General features: G+C 35.9%; 1 protein-coding gene across 2 annotated transcripts in view; it reads left to right on the plus strand.

The window, feature by feature from the left end:
• KCNH8 (potassium voltage-gated channel subfamily H member 8) overlaps positions 1–20,973 on the plus strand; it is a 387,984-nt gene that overhangs the window by 266,108 nt on the left and 100,903 nt on the right. The gene's annotated exons all lie outside the window — the stretch shown is intronic.

Below are 20,973 nucleotides of genomic sequence, written 5' to 3' on the forward strand. Positions count from 1 at the left end.
TTGAGAACTTGTGATGATACAGAAGAAAGGATATTTACAAATATAATTTGTAAAGTTTCGTGTCCACATAATCCATGGGAATTTAAGGGAGTTGTTTCAAGTGTTACATAATTCTGCATAAATGAATCTGAAATGTTCTGCACATGAACACATTTTTAAACTTATATCAACCACAAGAACTTTCTAAAAAAATGAAAATTCTGAAGGCTATAACCCTCTATCCTAAAATATCTGCGTTCTCACAGTCTTTCTTTTTAGAGAATTGTCATAGTACCTTATGTAGGGTATTTTTTCTTCTTAATCTGACATTTAATCAGAGAATATGTTTCCTGGTTAGCTAGAAAATCCTTCACTTATCTTCTCCTCCGAAAATCAATCTTGGACTTTTGAAAGAAGCTCAGACCTTTGTCCAGGGATAAAGCCATAGAGATTCTCAGGAGAAAAAATGCTCTAACTTCTTATATCAGCACTTTAATGGCAGAGTGCATTTGGAACATCCCTGGGTGGACTCTTACTAAATGCCACTCTCTCACCATAGGGCATGTACAAAGCCTTAAAGGACATCTTTGGAGAATGAGCTGGGGACCTTAAGAAAGTGGGTTCAAGGGAGTGAGTCTCCTGTCTACGTTCTTAAAAATGCTCCTACACATCTCAATTTTGTCCTTGAGGTACACAAAGAAACTAATGCATCCTGAATTGTTTTATCTTCCTTATCAAAGCACTTTTTCTATGCATTGCTGTAGACCTCCATTCTCAGGAACAAAGTAAAGAGAGAAATAAGACTGTAGAATGAGAGCACAAATATCCTGCATAAAGAGAACATGAGGGGTGTGTGTGTGTGTGTGTGTGTGTGTGTGTGTGTGTGAGAGAGAGAGAGAGAGAGAGAGAGAGAGAGAGAGAAGGAGACGGGGAAAGAGAAGATTTGATTAAAAGGAGGATCAAAGTCTGGATTATACTTGGATGAAAACATTTTCTGTCCTTCAGTATCGTTTCCCTCTTTATAACTTTGTCCTCTGGCTTCCTCATCACAGACCCTAGCATGGTCCTAATGCTTTTCAGTGAATTACAGCATGAAGTCTCCTCCCTTTGTTGTGAATCCATGTTAAAGTTCTGATTTGTGGCCATCAGCCACCTGATTCCTTTTCGGACCTGACCTCATTTCCTTCAGACCCCAGACCTATACACACATATTAATTTGTAAGGCTTGTCTAGTCTGAGAGTCTCCAGATGGGGAGATTCAGCTTATGCACGCTGTCAAATTTAGTTAGAGGAGGAAAGCTTTGTGTTTCATTTCCAACATACCAGTCCTGCTGCAAACTAGCTGATGTTTTTCTTCCCACAAATAGGCAGAGGTATTTGTTTTCCAAGAAAAAAGAAGCCAACCCCCTGAACTTCATCGGCATTGCCCCCTATCACGCCTACTCTTTGTCCTGGTGATATAAGCCAGTGTCATGTATGGGAGCTTGTAAGCTGGAAGTTAGCTCACAAAGAGAGCTAACTATTGGCAAAATAAAATGATGGGAAGAACATTGGGCTGGGGAGTGGTGGATCTCTCCTTGCATCATGGCTCCTACACCTGCCAACTGTGAGATTTGCAGTCATTTTGTTCACCTGTCTGGGCCTCAGTTTCCTCATCTGCAACATGAGAAAACTCACTATGTAACTTGAAAGGCTCTTTCAGAATCCATGATTTATGACTTTAATGGAAGAACAAACCCAGTTTTGTGAGTTTAATATTGTGTATCAATTTTCTATTATAGCTCATTGCCCATGTTAACCAGCAGAAGCAATCAATCATCCAATGTCAACAAATTTAACAAATTTGAGGGACGTGACAGGAAGGACATCCTATGATCATAGCATGTCAAGGAATTGATATGGTTTACTCAGTTATGATAAAAAATAACAGAACATTTATCTTTAGAGGATTAGATTTCCTGTCCAAACACCTCCAGGGATATGGTCAGGAAGGTAGCATGCTAATTATGTTTGTCAATATTGGGTTTTTAAGCTTGGCTACAAGGACTTTCCCTTCCCCTAAAATTACTTGGATCATTTGTTCGTTTGGAACATTCTCCAGCTGAGATTTGGACACAAATTAAATAATTATGACCTTCCCTACCTAATTTTGTAATGAAGCAGCTGAGAGTCTGGACTAATTTAGTTTTTACTATGTAATTTGTCCACTAATAATATGCTTTACCTTTTCTGGTCCAATTACCATGAATCAAAAAATTCATCGCACACATAAAACTTGATTAGAGAACATATTGTTCTTTATGCTCTGACTAACATTAGATGTACAGAACAGATTCATCTTCCCAAGGAATAAAATGGATCTTCCTTTCCCATCGTTGTTAATTTCCTTGAAATGATTTTTTTCCCTTTTTGCCCTTGACAGGCATGCTATTGTACTTACAACTAGAGAGGGTTCAAATATTTTGCATGAGACCAAACCAAAGTTAACCTTTAAAAAATGTTTCATAATGTCACTTCTCTATAATATATCTATTTTTGTAAGGAAGAATTAATACTCCTAGATTAATTGTATCAGAGGCAAGTTATGAACTGATTTGTCTGGTGTTCTATTTTATTTCATATTCTTATGTGTTCCTATATTATATTTTAAGGAATTTGAGATTTGGCTTATTGTTTCATGGAATTTTAAGCCTGGAAGGACCTTAGTCCAGCTCTTTGATTTTATGGTGAGAAATCCAACTCTAGGTTATACAAGCTTTCTGGTGGAAGGGGCTTTTGTCACTTGTGTCCACTACTGCTTCCTCACTGTGGTGTACAGTTCCTGGTGCATGGCAAATGCGTAAAAAGAAAATTGTTGAATGAATCAGTCTTCAAGGTCTTTTCATTACTAAACGACAATCATGGGACAAGAATCTAGATTCCCTAACTCCTTGTGTAGAAGTCCTTCTCATAATTTTGAGCATTATGATATAATAGGGAATGGTTATTTAGCAAATTCTTTCCAGCAGGAAGATAGAAAGAACAAATAGGGTGGTAGCTTAAGATATGGCCATTTATTCAAAAAATATTTTTTGAGTGCCCACTGCATGCTTGGTCCTGTGTTAGGCACTGGAGATACCAAAACAAATTATATACTTAAATTAGGAGTTTGGGATTAACATAGACACACTCCTATATATAAAATAGATAAGCAACAAGGACCTACTTATAGCACAGGGAACTCTACTCAATATCTTATAATAATCTATAAGGGAAAAGAATCTGAAAAAGATTAAATATATATATTTAACTGAATATATATATATTTAATATTTAATATAATATTTATTTAACGTATATTTAACTGAATCACTTTGCTGTACACCTGAAACTAACACAACATTGTAAATCAACTATACTCCAATAAAATAAAGAAGAAAAAAATAATATACTTAATGTCATGGCACTTAAAGTCCAGTAAGAAAAACAGACAAATAATTCAATGGATATATGGCAGTGCGGTATGTTCTGTAGCAAGAACCTGCATAGAGGGCAGGCAACTAAATCTAACAGGTTATCAGCAGAGGCATTTCCAAGTTGAGCTGAGTTTTAAAGAAGAATGAATAGTCTTGTCTCTAAGGATGCTGAGGAACGGGTGTGTGTCACAGCAGGGACAGGACTGTATGAAGCCTTTCACTAGAACCAGCATAAAGGGTGAAGCGGGGGATGGTAGTGAGGTGATGAGGCTAAAGAGGTAGGTAGTCAGGGTCCAGATCTTTAAAGACAATTCAGGCTAAGCTTTAGAGTTTGGGCTTCATCTAAGGCTACAGCAAGGCTTAAAATTCTCTCTCGAGCAGCGATCCTTTGAATATAGAACCCCAGGAGGCAGGGGGCGATGTTTTGCTCTGTTTCTTTTTCAACATCTGTAAAGTGGCCCTAATAATAGTGCGTACCTCACTGGGGTCACCAGTATTAAAGTAGGCAATCTCGGTGAAGCATTTAGCACTGTGCCCGCCACCTAGTAACTGCTCAATAAATAGGAGCTCTTGTTACCATCATTACTATTTTATTAAGACAGTTACTTCTAATAAAGAAAGTACTATGACCTGGGACTAGTGACACTTATCATCTTATATGGGAAGAGTATTAAGTAATGGCTTTAAAAGTGTTGCCTTCAAGTTTAGTCACAGTGCTCCATAAGTTATTATATACTTTTTTACACGTATCTTCAAAATAATATATCTGCCCAAACTTTCTATTCGAGTCAGGCTCTGAAAATAAGTAATTTTCACATAGCCTCGTAATTGCATACAAATAGGATATTTTCCCTTCAAAACTAATATAGGGGAGAGGTTCAACATCTACCCTACATGCTTGTTGGGATATAACAAACTTTTATGGAATTTAGACATAGTGCTTCAAGTCTAAGTGTGGCTTTTAAATTTAAAATTTTGTTTTCACTGTGAAGAAATGTTTCAGAACATTTCTATAAGAAGACTTCAATAAATACCTAGGTAAAAATGTGTTAGAAGGCTTTGCATGAGCACAGGAAACTATACTCAATATTTTGTAATAACCTATAAGGGAAAAGAATCTGAAAAAGAATATATATATATATATATATATTACTGAATATATATATATATATATAACTGAATCACTTTGCTGTACAACTGAAACTAACACAATGCTGTAAGTCAACTACACTTCAATTTAAAATAATAATAATAAAAAAGAAGACCTTACATGTTTCCTTACATCCCAGTTAATGTAGGGATATATTATTTTAGTTATCATTTATTAAGTTCAGTTATGACATTTATAAAGTTCAATTAATGACATTGAATTAGTGCTTAAAGAGCTCCATTAGCATCCTTGAGAGAATATAATGCTTCTGATTTAAGCTAGGAAGGTTTGGATTTGAATCTTGCTTCGGGGATTTACTAGGCTTGTGATTTTGGTCAAGGTGACTTCAATGTGTGACTTTTTATACAACAATCTTAGTTTTCTCATCTGTAAAATGGGTGTGGCAGTACTGATCCTCACAGCGTTTTCTGAGGAATTACAGGTACTCAAGTTGACGTGCCTCACATAGTTTCTGGTACATATTATGTTCTTGCACCTGATAACTACCACCATGACCACCACCTCCACTCTTAATCACTAATTGAGGCCATTTTCAAATTGCAGCCACCTACTTAAACTTACATCAATGAGCTATATAGAGCTGAAGTAGCAGTGCTGTTCAAATGTAGTGACCAACACAGAAATAGAGTCACAGATGTAAAAAACAAACTTATGGTTACCAAGGTGGAAAGGGACAGGGGAGGGATAAATTGGGAGATTGGGATTGACATATACACACTACTGTATATAAAATAGATAACTAATGAGAACCTACTGTATAGCACAGGGAACTCTACTCAATACTCTGTAATGACCTATATGGGAAAAGAATCTAAAAAAGAGTGGATATATGTATATGTATAACTGATTCACTTTGCTGTACAGCAGAAACTAACACAACATTGTAAATCAACTATAACAAAAAATTAATTTAAAAAAACCAAATCTAGTGAAGAGGTGATATTTCTGTATCAGGGACAATTCTTGATTGCAAGCAAAAACAGAAAAGGAATGCATTAGCAGGACATGCAGACTCAGAAATAGAAGGATGGAGAACAAGACTTGGGGAAAAAAATGTGAGCCAAGGCAGATCCAGATACCCCAGTGCAAGAAGCACAGTTGCTGACATTTTGCAAAGATGGCCTGGAAGTGTTTCTGCCTTTGTAGATGCCATGGGTGAGTCCTAACCTTCTGTTCATCTCTGATTCACAGTCCCTGAAAGGAGAATCCGATTGGTCACGCTTACATCATACATTCAGACACGGACTTCTGGGCAAGGAGGGATCCCCCCACCTTACACTTTCATGGTTAGAAGTGGGACCCTGTGTCTCTCCATTACTATACACAAAGGAGAATACCCCCTTCACATAGGATTTTAGACAGCCCACCCCTCAAAAAAAGACAAAAGTCTTCTACAATAACAACTTTACCCTAATACTCAAAAAAAACAATAACATTTATAAAAACACTTATTAAAATGCTTCTGTAAATCATCATACCTCTCTCAGACATCAAATGTCAGATGGAATTAGCTGAAAGATGGGGATGCTGTAATTCCTGGTGCATCTCGCTCCCTGTAATGCAGTCGGTGCTGCTGTGTCAGCCTAACAGTGGTACTTACCAAGCTGTGCTTCCACAAGCAGACTGCACCGTGGTCGGTAGCTCTCTTTTGTAGCTAAAACATTAACATTCTTTCTCGAAGCTATCTCTGTTTCTAAGGCTATGACACACTGAACTTTAAATGATCTGCTTCAAAAGTTAGAGCTGAGAGTATACTGTAATAGAGGGAAGCTTTTTTTTATCTTTCAATCCTTTGGCTGGAGTACATTTATCCATTGCAGATGTCTAAACGTGTATCTGCATCACGGAAACAAAAAAAGCCCAAGAATATCATTTTCAAATTTTCATTGACAATTTTAGTCTTAAATCTCCTGATCCTCATTGGATAAAACATCATAAAACCTGATTGATTTGAATGGCTCTCTAGTTATTAACTGCTTAGCACTTACAAGCCACATGTAATGGGAAAAAAAATGACCAGGCTTATGATATTGTAAGCTGATTATTTCAATCACTATCAAATTTTCCTCAAGAGAAGGTAGAATTGTCCAGCACTCTACATTTTCAGGTTCTGTGTAAAGGATTATATAAACATTTTTAGATAACCCTGATCTGTAGATTTTCATTCTTGCAAATACATGAAATAAAGAAAGGGGAGAAAAAGCCTAAAATGAAGATTTCTAACCATTAAAATGGACCCTAGTGACGGACTCCTGGACTTAATTTTTTTTTTTTTTGAAGCAGGGTCTTGAACTTTAATGTGCACTGAAATTATGTGAGGATTGCATTAAAAAACAGATTCTAATTCAGTAAATCTGAGGTGGAGCCTGAGATCCAGCATTTTTAACCACCTCCCCAGTGAAATCAGGGCTACTGGACCCCACACCACACTTTGAGTAGCAAAGTTTTAAAAAGCCTTGGGACATTGTGTGAATTTAATGCTCGTGGTTATAAAGTCCTAAACCAGCAACAATTGAGTTCTTCCTATTTTCACTTTCCTATGCTTTTCCAATCCCCATCACATCTGTGAACTAGTTCACAAGTGAACTAGGAATAAATTTAATGAGTAAAAAAATAACTTACAATTTTTTTTTCTTCACATTTTTTGAAAACAATTGATTTATATCAGATTAATATTTAGCTTACATTTATTAAGCACCACCTACATGCATGGTGCAGTGCTTAATATATTTGTATGCATTTTCTCATCTGATTTTTATTGAAATCCCATGAGACAGATGTTTTCAACTTCATCTTAGAAAAAAGAAACTAAAGCTTGAAATTTCCTGGAAATTTACTTTTTAAATTATGAAATTTTTTTTTTTTTTTTTTTTTTTTGCGGTATGCGGGCCTCTCACTGCTGCGGCCTCTCCCGTTGCGGAGCACAGGCTCCGGACGCGCAGGCTCAGCGGCCATGGCTCACGGGCCCAGCCGCTCCACGGCACGTGGGATCCTCCCGGCCCGGGGCACGAACCCATGTCCCCTGCATCGGCAGGCGGACTCCCAACCACTGCGCCACCAGGGGAGCCCTGAATTATGAAATATTTTTAACACAGAAATGTTTAGAATCAGTATAATGGTCGCCTTCTAAAAATTATATCTTTTTTTAACATTTTGTTTTAATATATTTGCTTTATTTCTTTTTTTTAAATCAATGCAATATCACAGATGAAGCCAGAGCCCCACGACCCTTCAATTCTGCCTTACTCCCTCCATCTTTCCTCCTTACTATTCTAAAGTTGGTGCATAAAATTTTCTTAGATGCTGTTGTTACTATACAAATGTATTAGTAAAACAATATATGATATTATTTTCCCTCATTATCTTCCATATAAATCTTCACAAATGTAAGAAGTAATAATAATAATAATAACAGGCATACATGGGGCTTTCTCAGTGCCAGGCACTGTTCAAGGCATCTTGCTATAATTTTATGAGCCCAATACTGTTATCATTTCTATTCACCGATGAGAAAGCTGAGGCACATAGGTTGTATGACTTGACCTAGATACACAGATAAAATACACAGGAGCTGGGATTTCTCTCTTCTTTGTATCTTTTTTACATTCTCATTGAACTTTTTTTTTTTAAGATCAATCCATCTTAGATATAAACCTTATATATTTATTTTTAACTGTTTAATAGAATTCTATTGTACAATAAGCCAGTTTACTCATCATTTTGGTTTATTTATCCACTCCCCTACTGAGTTGACTGCACCTCTCACTATGGCAAGTACTGGGCAATGAACAATCAAATACAAGATTCTCTGTGTGCATATGCAAGAGTTTCTCTGGGTCAAAGAGCTTGTGCATCTGCAGAATTAATACATATTGCCAGATTCTTCTCTGAAGCACTTGTATTCATTAATTATTTAGTTGGTCATATTATATGTGTTCTTTCCCCAGAGCTTCACCAACAATTGTTACCAATGTTTTTAAACTTGTGAAAATCTTGGAGGGTGTTGGGGAGTGGAGGGTGTAAAGTAATGTCTAATTGTTGTTTAAATTTTCATTTGCCTGTGTAAGTACGGTAGAACAAGGTAGAACATATTTTTTTTGATGTAGAGAGTCACTCTAATTTCCTCTTTGGTAAATTAGAACCTCTATCTCATTAATTTTCAGTTTCTCTTCTTTCCTAAATAATCCATTGAATGCTATATATTGTTAAGTGTTGAAGTCTTTAAACGTATTTCAAATTATATGGAACTTGAAATTAACACTTTGTTATTGATTTCTAATTACATTCATTGCTTGTTTACAGAATTTGGTCTCTGTGATACTGATTCTTCACTGTTTGTTGAAGCTCAATTGTATATATTCTTTATGTTTGAGGATATTATGCGCATACAATTTTTTGGATATAATTTTTAGTTCAAGGGTTATATATGTCCATTAGATCAAGCTTCTGAATTTAATTATACCTATATTATAGATCCTTATTAACTATTTTCTGGCAAACTACATATGGAAGTTTCATTTGGTGCTTTTTCAGACCTCTGTTGACTTTCCATAGTTTTTTGGTTTCCTTTTTATAGTTTCAGTTCCTTGTTTTTTGTCCATTATATCAAGCTTCTGAATTGAATTTAAATATTGTAAAAAACATACTATCTTATTGTATTTCTTCATTTTTATTTTATTAATTCAAGTTCGTTGTGTGCTAATTTTCTGTTCATCCAACTCTTGCAAAAGGTGAACAATTTCCTCTTTTGTACTTTTAAAAAAATTTTATTGTGAGCTCATCTTCAGTAGGGCTTCTTCCTTGTCAAAATCTTGTGCAGATTGAGGTATGAGAATACCCAGAATTTTGGTTGTTGTTTGCTTGCTTGCTTTTGTCAAGGATACTAGGATTTTCCCCTGCCCTGGGATCAAATTTTTTTAAATTTCTTAGCGCCAAGGTGTCTGTGATTCACAGATGGTACACATTCAGACACCAGTGCATGCAAGGCACAAGGCTAAATTTTTAAAGTTCTCTCAGAAGACCACTTTTTTCAAACTCTAATTTTCCATGTCATCCCCATAAGCTGTTGAATAAATTATTTCTATCCTTCTCCCTGCATGTATCACACTTAGTATCCCAGTTGTATACAAGATGTCAGTTCCAGCGTTTATAGCATTTAAGTGTTCTCTCCTGTGCACAGATGGCCATGAAACCCAAGCCCACGGTCACTATTACTTCTGACCAGCTGCCCATCCCTGTCTCCCCATCAGCATCACCACCATGGTGTCAGCTCACAGGCTTGCGGCTCCTCATTTTTGCATACGTGCATTTCACTTCCTCTTTCGGAAGCATCTATATATTTCCAGTGTTTCTATCAGAAAGGCTTGCACATAAGCTAAGTTCATAATCTTGCCAGAACCACAGTCTTCATTTCTGCCAAAAATAACATAACCTAAATTCCAGTGTAATTTTCTGTGTTACCTTTGAAATATAAAAATGGTTGTAATCTAATCCGTAAAAAGCAAATTGAATAAGGGTTAATTACTCAAGACCTTATTCCCACTTGGAATGCCTTTATGGGGGAAAATCATTTAAACTTAAGACCTCAAATCTTCAATTCTTCAGATGGAATTGTTCTGTTACCAGGAAAATAAATTATGCAGCCGTCTTAAGAAGACATCATCAAATGTGCTTAATATACAATTATTTCTTTCCAGTTACTATATTAATCAAAATAATTCTTTCGGAATAAGTGACAGTTTAATGTACTGCAGATTATTTTCCTAGAAGACTATAGATATAGAGAAAAATAGAGCAGAAAAAGAACTCTTTGAGGTTGGTGCATTTAAATGCTACAAAGTTCTCAGTATTTACTATAAAATAAATATTCCTTGAGGCGCTAAGAAGTGTTATTAGCTGTGAGCAAGACAAGGAATCTTAGAGCTTGACTTCTAGAAGTGTACTTTGTTGTTAGAAATTCAAGAGGTGGACATAAAAATTGGCAAAATTTTTTTTTATAATATTGGCTTGGCGTAAGTTTGTATAGGCAACAACTTCCTCAGTCGTTTAGAAAGAAGTAGAAGTGATTCTAACTGAATCTGTCTGAAGATGGCATTTGAGCTGAGCTTCAAAAGGTGAGTACAGCTTTGGAGAGGATGCATCAGAGAACATTTAGGTGGGGACACGGTGTGAATAAAGCCATAGAAGTAGGAAATCTCACAATGTGTTTGAGGAACAGTGAGTGGATGAGATGAATTTGTTTAGTCTAGAAAATTCTTGAACAGCTGGTGTCACAAAATAAAAGGCCTAGAGGAGAAAGGGGCCTATCATTCACGGCTGAAGTGGAGAAGGCAAGCCCCATCTGAGGGAACCAATTATGACCTCAGCCCAGCACCGGTGTAGATGAAGTTTGACCACATCTGATTTTTCCAGAGAATTTGGAACTTGGGATTTGGGGGTAAATCTTGGCTTTTGGGGGTAAAGTATTGGCAAATAACTTAGAACTTGAAAAGCATAGTGTCACTGCCAAAATATGTTTCTGGGGGCCTGATCAAGCCCATAGGTCACCAATTTGCCATCTCAGACTCAAAGTGAGTAAAAAGAAGGATGTGACCAAAATAATAGGTTGGAGTCTGGACTGATGATGTGCAGATACAATCCCCGAGAAGCCAGAGAAGGCGTAACCTGATTAATATAGTTTTTACTACAAACTCAAGAGGGAAAAACACAGAAAATACTTTTCTGCATGATATTTGCCAAACTATTTAGTCCAGCTGAACATTCTCGTGAAAAGGGATATGCATGCTCTTTTTTAATTAAAAAAAAAATTTATTGAAATATAGTTGATTTAAATGTTGTGTTAATTTCAGGTGTACAGCAAAGTGATTCAGTTATATATATATATATACATATATATTCTTTTATTATCAATACATTCTCTTCCGTTATAGGTAATTACAAGATATTGAGTACAGTTCCCTGTGCTGTACAGTAGGTCCTTGCTGGTTATCTATTTTATATATAGTAGTGAGTATATGTTAAAATTGGTCTTACAATCTACAGACTTGAACTAATGAAAAGTTTTCCTCTGTTACCCTAATTGTGTGAATATTTTTATAAAGGGGATTGAATTTATAAAGAATTTCCACTGGAACATTTTCCCCATTTGAGATTTTAACAAGCATGGACATAACTAGTGGATACATGATAAGAAATAGAAGATAATTACACAGTTTATCTAAACTAATTAGATATCTGGTGTTGAAAACTTCAAGACCTCTTTTCTCTCCTTTCTTGTCATATGTGTATGTGTGGGCATGTGTTTTTTATTTAGAGTTTCTCCAACTCGCTACAAACAGAAGAAATAATTAAAATGTTTCGTAGTCTATTGGAGACTATTGCCAAAATCTCCTTGGTAACATGTCCTTTACTTGGACATCAGAGTCTTGATTTTTTTTTTTCCATTGAGATTCATCAGGAAAGACAGAGACAAAAACCCAATTTTAGTTTCTCAGAAACTCAGATCCAGGAACCCCATTCAAGATAGAGATGATTTATGAAGACCCTCTTTTTAAAAACGGTGGATTTGTATCTTGGTGTATTTGTTCACGCCACCATCCTCTACACCAACATTAAATAGACTGACAGAAATTGGATATCGGAAGACTCAGTCAATTGAAATATTAAAGACAAATAAAAGCTAATGTCACCTAACTTTATGTAGCTTTCGAACTCTATACCCATTTTCTCTTCTGAGGGTATTGAAAATGAACCTTTGGCTTGACATCCCCCTGTGAACCTATATAGATAGATAGATAGATAGATAGATAGATAGATAGATAGATATCAGTATATATATATATATATATCAGTATATATATATATACTGATCTCATATGACAGTTTTTACGAATGTGAGTTCTAGATTCATTTCACAGCCTGGCTCCTCCGCTTATTACCTGAGTCAGTTTTTTGTTTGTTTTGTTTTCTTTGACTGCACTACATGACATCCAGAGCTCTCCTGACCAGGGATGGAACCCGTGCCCCGTGCAGGGGAAGCACGGAGTGTTAACCACTGGACTGCCAGGGAAGTCCACCTGTGTCAGTTTTGTTTGTGTTACTTACCTGTCTAAGGCACAGTCTCCTCATCTATAAACTAGAGACAGAATTAGCTGCTTCATCAGGTGTTATAAGGATTAAATAATATAAAGTGGTTACTAAATCTTCAGTACATGTTAATTTTACTGCTACCACTACTACAGTTGCTATTGATGTAACCATCATCATTGCTATTGCCAATATGTGGTGTTTTACTAAAATCATGACTACAGCAGCTGATTTTGTTCCCAAGAAATTATATGTAACTTTATTTACAGAACAAATACAGCAAGATACAAATCCACCGTTTTTAAAAAGAGGGTCTTCATAAATCATCTCTATCTTGAATGGTTCTTGGATCTGAGTTTCTGAGAAATTGCCTGCGGTCTTTACTGAAAAGCTGCTGCCGATGGTCAGGGATGACGGGCTTATTTTTAGCCATCTTTCTAGCCTGAAATGGAATTTTGTCAAGATTGAGTTTTTTGAATGTGATGCAGAGAAGGAGGGCGGTGTTTCTAATTTTATCATCTGCCCATAAAATCATGCTGTAGTGCTAGCTAATTCCATTAATTTTTAAAATATACTGGTTTAGGTTCACAGGTTGCAAAGGTATTCTGTGGCTAAATGGTATATTTTGAGATATGTAGTGACTCTTTCTGATCCACTTGAGAGTCACCAACAAAACAATTCCAAAGAGTCAGTCAGCACCTGAGTTGCATTAAGAGTCTGTCATAAGTGAACATACATGATTCTGGTCTTCAAATACAGTGCTTTATGTGTTTCATACAAAAACGTTTATTCATAGCAATGCAAATGTATCTGCAAAAATCCAAGAAATAATACTATGTGTAATAGGATTCTGAAGGGTTAGATATTCTTAAATGAATAATCCAGTATTTTTTTGTTGACAAGTGAGGGTATGTGACTCTCTGTGATTTCTCTGTTGAGAACATGCTAGGCAAACGGTGTAAGCAAGTCATGTTATGGCGGTCATTCTTTACAGATATCATGGCTGTACTGAGTGTGGTGAGTGAGGGGGAGAGAGAAAGAGGTAGAGAGAGAGAGGACAGAAATTCATTGCCACTGCCAAGTTTAAAAATAGATTTGACATTATTTTAAATTAGTGAATTAAATATTTTTCATTCTTTAGAAGGGAAAGTTTCCTTCTTTGGATGGCAAGTTTAATGGAATTATTTTAATAAAGTACTCTATTTTCCTTGTCAACAATTACATTCAAAGATATCAGACAATTTAAAAATCTTTATCCGACCAAATACTGAATTGATTTTGATGAATACAAGCTATATTGATCCTAACATTTTGAACATCCTATGTTAATCCTGTGAATGTTCTGTGCTCACTCTCTTGACCCCTAAGGACATTTCCATTGTATAGTGGATACAGACGTTACCGTTAGAATGATAGCATCGTTTCTGATTTCTCATCTAGAGGGCTAGATGAATTTGCTAGAACTTCATCATACTAATTTAATTTTTTAATCAAATACCTATACAGCAGGGTTAAACAGTTTTCTTCCATTTTCTTTTTATTGTATTGGAATTATTTTTATCCAGTTATTTTATACATAAACTTTACACCAAAGATTTAATTCATCAATCATTTTTTTAAAATTCCACATCAGATAGGATGAGTTTTCTTTTGTGACAACATTTCTATCAAGTCCAATCTTCTCAATTTAAGTTTTAAATTGAGAACTAATTTTTTTCAAGAAGATTTTATTCTTCAGTCATTTTTTGATGAATAACAAATTTGACTCTGTACAGTTTTAGCTATTGCAAATTTTGTTATTGATTCATTGTTTCTACTATGTCTAATTTTCCCCCAATCAATGTTTGCTATATTCAGTTTTCCTAAGGAATGTTTATTTTCAATCAGGTCATTTTTGTTTTGTTTTGTTTGTTTTGGAAACTAACCAATTTCAACTTGCTCTGTTTTAAACATTGTCAACTGTATTTGTCTCATTTCTACTAATCATATTTATTTATTGGATAAAATAATTAAAATTTGTTTTTATTTCTTTGAACAAGGAGCAAAGAGCATGAGATAAACCAAATCATGGTATCTAGATGGGGATGGGGGTCAAAGGTCATAACAATCAAAACACTGGGTCAAAATATATCCTCCTTCAAATTAGTCGACACTGCAGTGGAATCAGGAAACAAATGGTTTAGCTAAGTGATAATGAAGCCTTTGAGATATTCAATATATTTTATTCTCTGTCTACATTTATGGATCACTTTATTTGAATGCTCAAATTTCCCCACTGGCATATGTCCATTTTTAGTTATATCCATGATAGATGACGAAAATTAGTTGTCAACTCAACTTCGAATTTAGAAAGCTAACTTATTTTTGAGTAATATAGTTATTTGTGAAAAAGTGATAGAAGAAGTAAAAAGGAACCAACATTTTAAGCAGGTAATCACACTCCAGGAACCATGCCAGATGTTTTGCAAAATTATCTTCTTCAGTCATCACAACAGACAAGAGACATTTTTATTTCCATTTTTTAGTTGAAGAAGCTGGAACTTAGAAGGCTAGCTCACCTGAAATCACATTATTAAGTAATGATGGGGCTGCAGTCCAAGCCGTTCTGCAAACCCAAAGCCTGTTTTATATACATGGCAAGAGTATCTATTCTGTGGCCTCTATGATTTAGAATGATACGCTTTTTCACTTAACAAACAGGTACTGAGTACATATTAGGTGCCACACCTTGAATTCCAAGTTAGGCTTAGGAATCAGGTATGTTAGAGAGACCATAATCTCTACTCTCACCAAGATGCCAGTCTAGCGGGAGCTACAGCAGGTAATCAATGTGGTTAAAGTGCGGTAAGCCAGTGGGGGGGATAAAGGAGCAGAGAGCTAAGGAATTGATCTGTTTCAGCAATGGAAATGAAAAATTGATTACTTGGATTACTGAAAAGTGAGACAAGATAAAAATACCCCTAAATTGTCTCACTGCAGGTGAGACAATTTGGAATATCCTGAAAGATCCTTTAAGATGTTTATAAGTTACATCATAGTGATGATGATTCATAATGATTACAAATAATTATCTAGATACCAGCATAAGAGTTCAATGTCATCAAACTGAAATCTTCAGTATGAGCCTCTCAGAAGACTGAAAAGTGTCTGTCATGCTTCTACGTTTATTGGACTTTGTAGCCAGACTGAATGACCCTCAGATGAATCCCAAAAGGTTTCTCCAGGAGTTTCTCAAAGCCTCAGTACGATTTGTTTTATCATTTCTTTACAAATTATTTCTAAAATTAAAAATGGGCATTATCTTTTTGCATTATCAGATTCTCAAAGCAAAGTTGAACAAATTCCCCTTGACTCTATGAAGAATTAAACTAAATCCACCCCCCAGTTATTTGTGATTTCTCTGTTACACACACACACGTGCGCATACACACACACACGTGCGCATACACACACACATGGAGAATGATTTGACAATTTTTCCTGTTAATTTATCCAAAGGTTTAACATTCTTGCCAGGAAGTATCAAGGCTCATCGAATATGAGCCTTGATATCACAGTTTAAACCCAACTTTTCTTGTGGTGGTTGATCTTTGATACCTTGAAAGAAAAGGAAAATATTTAAGTTTGGAAACGTGTAGGTTAGACATACTTTACGTGACTTTCCATCCCACACCTTTCACTTTAGCCAAATTGCATGATTTCCCTTTCCCCATACATGCATTTTATTATACTGGCCTAGTGCCTTTATTCATGTGCGTTCAGCTTCCCAAGATGTACGTTACTCCATCTCTGTTATTCCAAATCTTACTCATTCTTACAGTACAACTTAAATACTCCTACCCTCCTTTAAACCCTTTCTGATTGCTCTAGCAAGGAGCACTTAGTTTGGTCCACCTTATACTTGTATTAGGGTTTCCCCCAATAGACTGCCCCATAATGAAGACCTCATCTCCCTTATCTTTATATAATACACAGCATCTCAAGCATTATATGTTGTCACTAACTATTTGCTAATTGAGTGAATTAGTTAATTAACTAATTAGAAGCTATTTAGAGACTATGGGACAGGTAGAAGCAATGAAGGTAACATTTTAGTCTCCTGGTTCAAGAAAAGCCTCTCTTCAGCAGTGGTGGAGGTTAAAGCAAAGGGAATTGATCTAAATGTCGACCTGGCTGGGAACAGAGCATTCAGAAATCAGGAAGTGTTGGGCTTCCCTGGTGGCGCAGTGGTTGAGAGTCCATCTGCCGATGCAGGGGACACAGGTTCGTGTCCCCGTCCGGGAAGATCCCACATGCCGCGGAGCGGCTGGGCCCGTGAGCCATGGCCGCTGAGCCTGCACGTCTGGAGCCTGTGCTCCGCAACGGGAGAGGCCACAACAGTGAGAGGCCCCTGTGCCGCAAAAAAACCCAAAACAAACAAACAAAAAAACCTAGTCTTTCTCCTTAACAGATGTCCGCTCTTGGTCATGTTTTACTTTAACCTTTTTTAGTACCAATATTTTAATATCAACATTTCATATAGTAATACTTAGCTGTTAGAGTTGTAAGAAATTAAATTATACAATACAGGATTAAATTAAAGGATATATAAATATTAAAGCATATTTATGTTTTAATATATAAACATTATATATTAAATATATGTATTCAGCACACTGAATATATTCACATTGGTTGATCAATGTGTGGTCTCCAACCACAAGTGCACAAATAAAAATATTACAACTTACTACCACTATTTTTACCATAATCAGTGAGGTAACAGCAAAGCAATTGGAAGCCAGGAAGTATTCTGAAATACGAGCCCATATCCTACCCATTTCATGTCTTCAGTATCGTATCTCATCATGGAAAGTAGCATTTGTAATTATGAATGATGCAAGAGCCTTGATATCCAAGAAGGATATGATTGTGTCCTTTATATCTACTATTGTATTCATTATTTTCCACTTATGGAAATAGGATTCTGGATTCATATTTTACACATGTTTTCAATAATGAAGGATTTTAAAGGTCTCCGTTATTTTCCGTAAGACAGAAAACCTTCATTCCTTTGAAAAAATAGCTTTTTAATCTAAGCTTGCTCTGTGTTATGCCGCTCTCTGCTAGGCACTGGATGTGAATTGGGTGAGTTAACCTTACAACAGCTTGTGAGGTAAGTTACTGCCACGTTCTCCATTTTAGAAAGGAACAAACTAAGGCACAAAGAGGATAAGACTCTTACCCAACTTTACATAATGATTAAGTGGCAGAACTAAGATACAACAAGGTCAGGCAATATAATTCCAAGACAAGTTTCCTATGCATTTCTGGATGCCGCGTTGCTTGCCTTCTGGGTTTTCAAGCTTTCCTGCGCTGCGTGGGCTGACACTCTTCTCTGTAGTCATGTTTCTTTTCTGTGTTCTGTCTGTGCTTCTGGCCCCTTTATGTGTTGCCTCTCTGTACTCTGTCTACTTCTCATTTTTAAAAATTCCCATGCCACCCTTTCGATCTCTGACATAACCCCATTGCCCTGTTTATTTCAAGTCCAGTCACTCCGCCACCCACTGACTAAAAACTTATTTTGGAATGGTCACACAAACTCCCACTACTTATTGTGCTTCACAACCCAACAAGCCATCAAACAAAGTTAGTTACATGTTTTTAAATGCATTGCTAAATATGACTCAGAATCAACTCTTTTTTTTTGATTTTAGAAAAAAATTTTTTTTCTCTTTTATTTTTTTTTTTTTATTTTACATCTTTATTGGAGTATAATTGCTTTACAGTGGTGTGTTAATTTCTGCTTTATAACAAAGTGAATCAGCTATACATATACATATGTTCCCATATCTCTTTCCTCTTGCGTCTCCCTTCCTCCCACCCTCCCTATCCCACCCCTCTAGGTGGTCACAAAGCACCAAGCTGCAGAATCAGCTCTTTTAAAGGAGAACAAAGGCTGACACCTCAAGGTTGGTGTTTCATTTTGAGACTCGGACATTTCCTAGAAACTTGAGGAACATGCCTTCAGAACGGTTTCAATACCAAGTAAAGATAAATAAAATCCAGAGGACTCTTTAATGGGCTATTTGAGTAAAACATTCCAACATATTATGTGGTCTAATTTATCTTAGAGTTACTTTTATCACTGAGATGTTAGAAAATGTATCTCCCTCTAATGTATTTGGAAGAAATGTAATCAGGATTTTAGTTTGAAGTTCTTTAAACCAGAGAAATTTGAGATTCCTCTTCAGTAGATGCCAAAACCCTATGTTTCTAACTTAAATGACTGTCAGGCAAGTACTAAAAACAACTGAGAAATGGTCTGTGGACGTGGATGTGTCAATTCATTTTTCTTCCCTAGATTTGCACCAACTCTGAACCTTTGAGACAAAAGAGAGAACAGAAAGGAAATTGGGGGCAGATAATAAAAATAAAATAAAATAATTTGGCTGGATTCAATTACCTTTATCCTAAATTATCTTCCTGAAACAGGTTTTTGTCCTGATGTAGGTGCAAGTGACGAGTGTTTTGGATTAGAACTTTCTTAGTGACAACTTGTACATGATACACCGAGCTCAGCCATGAATATATGTCCCACAAACTCATTAATCCATGAGAAACACCAGGGCAATTACTCAGGAAAAAATGCCCACACGGAGGCACAGATCTGAAAGCATTGTGAGTTGTATGAGCATTTTAGGTAGGAAGGTTAAGTGCAAATAGTTTATCGTTTATGTTCTGCTTACTTAGCTATGAGCCCAATCTATGTTCGATTTTCCTTTATTTTTAGCACTAAATTTGAGAGACATTTGGAAGTGCCCCAGTTGGCTGGAATCAGGTGGTTTGTTCTGCCTCTTCTTAGGATTGATTAGAAAACTCTACAGTAGCTGCTCAACTGTAGTTTTGGATTGTTTCACATTTTGCATTCTTTCTAAGGTGTTTTTGTTTGGTTTTGGTTTTTTGATGTATGTGATGACAGCTTATTTTTGCAGTTTGCAATAGTGTATAATATTTCAATTAATCATTGCTTAAGTGAAATGCTATATCTTGGTTATCAATATTTAGGAAGTTTCTATAATAGGAACTTCAAATGTAAGTAGACTTCAGAGAATTGGCCAACTCTGGGCTGATTTTAACACAAATGGTACATTTTTTTCTTGACAGTACTAATCGCATCTAACATTTCTTGCTCTGAAGAATTGTTCAGCAGTGGAAATAGAGCAGAAATGATACATGCATCAAAATGTGAAAAACTTGCATCCTTATCCCATCAATATTTGCCAGTGGGTCATCATTCAAATAATTAAAAACAAATAAAAGAGAAAGTCACAAAATCATGGGTTATTACAGAAGCATTTTTCTTTAAAAAATTCACCCATTTGTGAAAAAACATTACAGGATCTTATTTCATAAAATCTTAGACCTGAAAAAGAACCTAGAGATTACTCAATCCAGTCACTTCATACACAAGTTGAAAAGTGGAAGACCAGAAAGGCTAACTGATGCATAAAGGATCATACATGTAGTTAATTAGAGTCAAGACCAAGATTAGGACTCTCATTTCCTGACTCAAAGTCCAGTCTCTACTATTCTGTGATTAATCCTTTTTGTTTCAGACTTTTGCCTCAAAGGTAGATTGTACCACTTCAGAAATGTAAGTCTCCTCTTAGTTTGTGAGAACCAAAGTGTGGGATTCGTGGGAATTCCAAGGAATGAAGTTCCTCTTCAAATTGGGACCTCCTCCTTAGTGGAATCAATGAATCAGTATCAAATACCACTACAGCCTGTGCTCCTCTAGTCTTGTCCTCAGTCATATCCTCTAAAATGGGGACAAGGTGGAAGGTCGAGAGTGAGTTTTGGAAGCTAAGTCTCTGAACTTCTCCTTGACTCTGTTTCTTCAGTTAAAATGTAGACAGTCCATAGTCTAGTTAGTAGTAATGTACAATGTTAATTTCATAATTTTGACAAATTGTGTACCACTGTTATGTAAGATATTAACAATAGGTGAAACTGGGTGAAGAGTGTACAGGGGTTCTCTGTATTCTTTGCAACTTTTGTGTTAAGCTAAAATTATCCCAAAGTAAAAAATGTTCTTTAAACCAAAAAACAAAACAAAAAATTATGGTGGCAGGCACTGGATGAACCTTGAAGAATGGAGACAAGTATGTTTCTTATCAATGATGTTATCAATGCTGTAGGTGTAGATATTTTGAGACAATGGAGTTGAAATCTCAAGCTTTTCTTTGATATTTTGTTTGGGGTGAACAACTCTTTTTGAGTATCTATAGCAGCAAATACAGT

Source organism: Globicephala melas, chromosome 4, assembly GCF_963455315.2.
Source record: "Globicephala melas chromosome 4, mGloMel1.2, whole genome shotgun sequence".
Classification (NCBI taxonomy): Eukaryota; Metazoa; Chordata; class Mammalia; order Artiodactyla; family Delphinidae; genus Globicephala; species Globicephala melas.